This window comes from Mirounga leonina, unplaced genomic scaffold (genome assembly GCF_011800145.1).
Source record: "Mirounga leonina isolate KUSES-001 unplaced genomic scaffold, KU_Mleo_1.0 Mir_93, whole genome shotgun sequence".
NCBI classification, from domain to species: domain Eukaryota; kingdom Metazoa; phylum Chordata; class Mammalia; order Carnivora; family Phocidae; genus Mirounga; species Mirounga leonina.
In genome coordinates this window covers 33,007,336-33,011,631 of record NW_023270854.1, presented here as the reverse complement: position 1 = coordinate 33,011,631, position 4,296 = coordinate 33,007,336, and the positions used below count along the sequence as shown (strand labels likewise).

Here is a 4,296-nt window from a genome sequence, read left to right as displayed (position 1 = left end):
CACAAACTAGGCTCATAATACCTGTCGTGTGAATGAATGAATGATCCAGAAAGTCCAGCTTTATCAACCGATAGTAAAAATGTATTGATTATTTTTATGTTCACTATAAAATCCTTCTAAAACACAAATAATGTTCCTATTTAAATGCAGAAACTTAAATATCAGAATTCTTTTCTTAGTTTAATTTATGGCTTTAATTCCTGTTAAATATAAATGGTTTTTGAAAAGGTAACTCATATATCAGTTTCTAGGCTATCTTTCATTTATTGCAATAACAACTAAATTCACTCCCCTGGATGTACCTAGTCTTTCCTGATTCCCTTTGGTCCAAATATGTTGCTTGCGGGTGGGGGCGAGGATAGATATTTTGATTAGTTATAGTTTTTAATTTTCTGATAAACTGCTCTAAGTCTCTTAGTGATGATAGGAACAAGGGCACATATACTCCTGAAAGAAAAGGGGGGACTCCTACAAACGAGATTGAAGAAATTTTGGAAATAGAAATTTCAAAATTTCTTGTATACTGAAGGTCAATGTACCTGTGTGGAAAGGCTTCCTGATGGTAGGTTTCCCTACCCACAATAAATCATGGTATTTTAACTGACTCCCTAACTGATGGAAATAAGGAAATTCCATACAGAGAGACTTGCATGTGAGATATAATAAATATTCCAAATGAAATAATATCAGACTTTAAAAAACGACCCAAGTAACTCTCATTGAACCTTTGCACTTTGACTTCTGTTAATTTCTTTTGTTTACTTTCTAAGTGGAATAGACATAAAGTAAGACCCTTTGATAGGTTTCCATGCAGAGAATGGATGGTGATAGTATCACAAAGCCCTTACCAACAAGGCCACATTGCTTATCACAGCCAGATGAATTATTCACCATTTCAGCCTTCTTTCAACATTGGGATATGGAAAGAAGGTGAACTTTATAGTCAGCTTTGCACTCTGGGGTCAGCCAAGCACTTATCTTCAGAGCAGCAGAAGAACGTTAATTTTACAAGGTCCTCTACTCCATTCTTCTGGAATGGAAATCCAACCAAGACCTTATCAGCCCGAGATCAGCCTTGGAGCTATATGAGAATAAACTCACCTTGAAAAGAATAAACTCAGGCAGGGAAAGGGATGGATTTTACTGCATTGAATTTGCAGTTTCAGATATGAAGCTGCCTTCAATTTGTGCATAAGTATCTTTTTTTTTTTTTAACCTTTTCATTGGGGCTTCCTATCTTTCTGCCACACCTCAGAAATACTGAATTCAAGGTTTCCTGTTTCTCTGACTCCATTACCCTAAAGTGCTAATAATCCCTTAGCCATTATACTTCCCCCAACTACAGGGTGTGCTTAAGGCCCAAGTATAACATTTGCTATATCTTTCATCTTCCTCTTTGCACGGTTTCCCCCATATAGGTCCCATTGTCTTCTTTGTCTTTGTTTTAAGCTCACCAGCTGCTCTCAGCAAGTAAAGAAGTAACTAATTTATAATGAAGTTAGACAATTAATAAGATTTTTTATCCAGAAGGAATTTTTATTTAAGGAAGGCACAAAGCAGGAAGTAAACCAAGTAGGTTAGTTTCTTGGTAATTTTTTTTATTCACTCCTTCATTAATTACATTCATCCTACAAACATTAATTAAACACTTCCTATGTGCCATACTTGGCAAAGTGAAGCGAAAAACTCGGGCACTTTCCTTAAGGAATGTAACTTTTGGTGAAGACGCAAACATAATTATGATAAATGATTGTTTATCATAATAGAGTGACAAAGGGAACTATGGAGGCAGACTAGGGTATATGGACAACAACAGTCTTTCTACTAGGATTCTCCCACTTCTCTGGGTTGATGTTCTTCCTAAGGGTATAATGGTTCAGAGAGTGTTTGAAATAACAACTTCTAGACTCTCAGCAGCTTGTATGTCATCTGCTCTGAAACTGATCTTCCTCCCTGGTTTTCCTCTTCTGCCTACCTCCTCTCAGCAGCCGGTCTCTAAAAAAGGCTTACTAGGGCATATCACCTTCAGGTAGCAGAACCTACGTCTAGGACATCAAAGGAACAATTCAAAATGATGGTTTCTGGCCCAAGAAAGTGAAAGATTCTGTTGACTAAGAAATCCTTTTACAAATCAGATGTTTTCAATGAGTTGCTTTCAACAAAATTGAAGGAGGGCTAACTGAATCCGTGGCATATAGAATATTAAAGATAATTTTTTTGTATAAAACTGTATCTTCGGGCGCCTGGGTGGCTCAGTTGGTTAAGCGACTGCCTTTGGCTCAGGTCATGATCCTGGAGTCCCGGGATCGAGTCCCGCATCGGGCTCCCTGCTCGGCGGGGAGTCTGCTTCTCCCTCTGACCCTCCTCCCTCTCATGCTCTCTGTCTCTCATTCTCTCTGTCTCAAATAATAAATAAAATCTTAAAAAAAAAAAAAAACTGTATCTTCTTTATTTTGGTTACCTTAATATCAGAACAAAATAAACAACAACAACAAAAAAAAACCCAATACACATCCAAACCTTCGTCAAATATGGGAAAGGATAGGGCTTGAGGCCCTTGTATCCTGCGTCAGACATGCCAGGTCAATGTGTGTGTGTGTGTGTGTGTGTGGTTGTTGTTGTTGTTGTTTGTTTGCGTATAATTCATAAGGAAGTCAAAGAGCTGAAAGACACTTGTTTAACAAAAGTCTTTCCATTCAAATCTCCGTATGTACAAGAACAAGATTTATCATGCTTAATCTTTAAAACCAGAAAGAGAATTTTTGGTGAATTCTGCCTCATTCTAGACATGATTAATATTCATAACTAGCTGCATGAATTTAAAGTTAAAAGCAAGAGCCCTTTTATGTCGTTAAGAAATTAGTTCCAATAAATTTTACTTTTTCCATTTGAAATATTTATCAAAATGTAACAGTATTTATATCATTTTGACCAGTTGTATCCTATAATGGATAATTATAATGATAACTCGGTCCAGAAAAACTTTTTAACACTTATAACCTGTGGTCACTTAGAACCTATGAAATTATTTTTTAAGGTACATTAAAATACTATTTATTTATTTACTTATTTACTTACTGTTTGCAAATAAGTATGAGAGAGTGATCAATAAAAGTTTTTTGAACATAAAACATTAAATTTAGATAATTTGCCTGTTGGACATGAAATGGAAATGTGAGTTCAGGGGAAAAAGAGCTTGTTACTTTACATAAAAATAGGATTCATCAGGAGAAAAGCTCAGAAGAGAGGAAATGAAAGTAGAAGAAAAGAGCAGTTTAGGGAGAGGACATGGCAAATACCAAAGTATGAATTCAAGACAAAGCTTTGCAAGTTGAGGGGACTGCAGGGTATTCCCAAGTGATTCTTCCCTCTATCAGTGAGAGAGACTGAGTTCTCCTAAGACTTCGACCTCTTCCCAGAGTGCTCAGCCAGAAGTTCACGTTTAATTCAAGTCCAGTGATTTTGAAGGCTTGGCAAAAAGCCAGATGAGTTGTGTCTGGAATTTCTCAGATTCTCCTGGACTTGGAAGTAAATTCCGGAGTTCAGCTAAGAGAGCTAACTATCCCAGCAGCCAAGAAAATTAAAGTTAGTAGTGGTCAGAGAGATGTTACAATCCTGTTTCCATTCCTCATGTGAAATCTTTCCAGAAGATCCAAATGCAGCTAGTACATGAATTGGAGAAGCGTTAAGTGGGAAGCACATTGTCACTATTGCTCAGGGAAGAATTCTACCTCATATTTAAAAGACATAAAAAGAAAAAAGAAAAGACAAAATGTTCCATGATGCAATTCTTCAAGACTTGGGTCTTCCAAGTAAAATTGTGGGTGAGCGAATTTGTGTGAATCAGGACAGCAGCTGGTTCCTAAAGATACATTTGGATAAAGCACAGCAGAACAATGTGGAAGTGAAGGCCAAAACTTTTTCTGGTTATATATAAAAAGCTCACGGGCAAGCTTGTGAATTTTTAACTGCCACAGTTTCAATTGTAAGCATAGATACCTACATAAAATCTGTATTTAAAAAGAAATGAAGAGGAGGAAAAGAAAGGACAGAAATCACTTGAAGAGATTTTAAATATCTGAAATGGAGAGGGTTCTAGCTTAGGTTAGAGATACTGAATTCATAGTGGCATCAGTCATCACAGGTACAGCTTTTTCTCCAAGAGCTCTAAGGTCCTGACAAGGAGGGTGGAAGCGTCGCATTAAGCAGCACTGAGGTTTTACAGCATTGGTTGGGAGGGAAAGGTGAGAGGAGAAGGACGTGGAGGTGACTGGCAAGAGAATGACCCAAATAGTA

At 37.1% G+C, this 4,296-nt stretch overlaps 1 pseudogene; it reads left to right on the top strand.

Annotated features, from left to right (window-relative positions):
- Positions 1–1,871: 1,871 nt before the first annotated feature.
- LOC118004735 lies at positions 1,872–3,968 on the top strand (annotated as a pseudogene).
- The last annotated feature ends 328 nt before the right edge of the window (positions 3,969–4,296 follow it).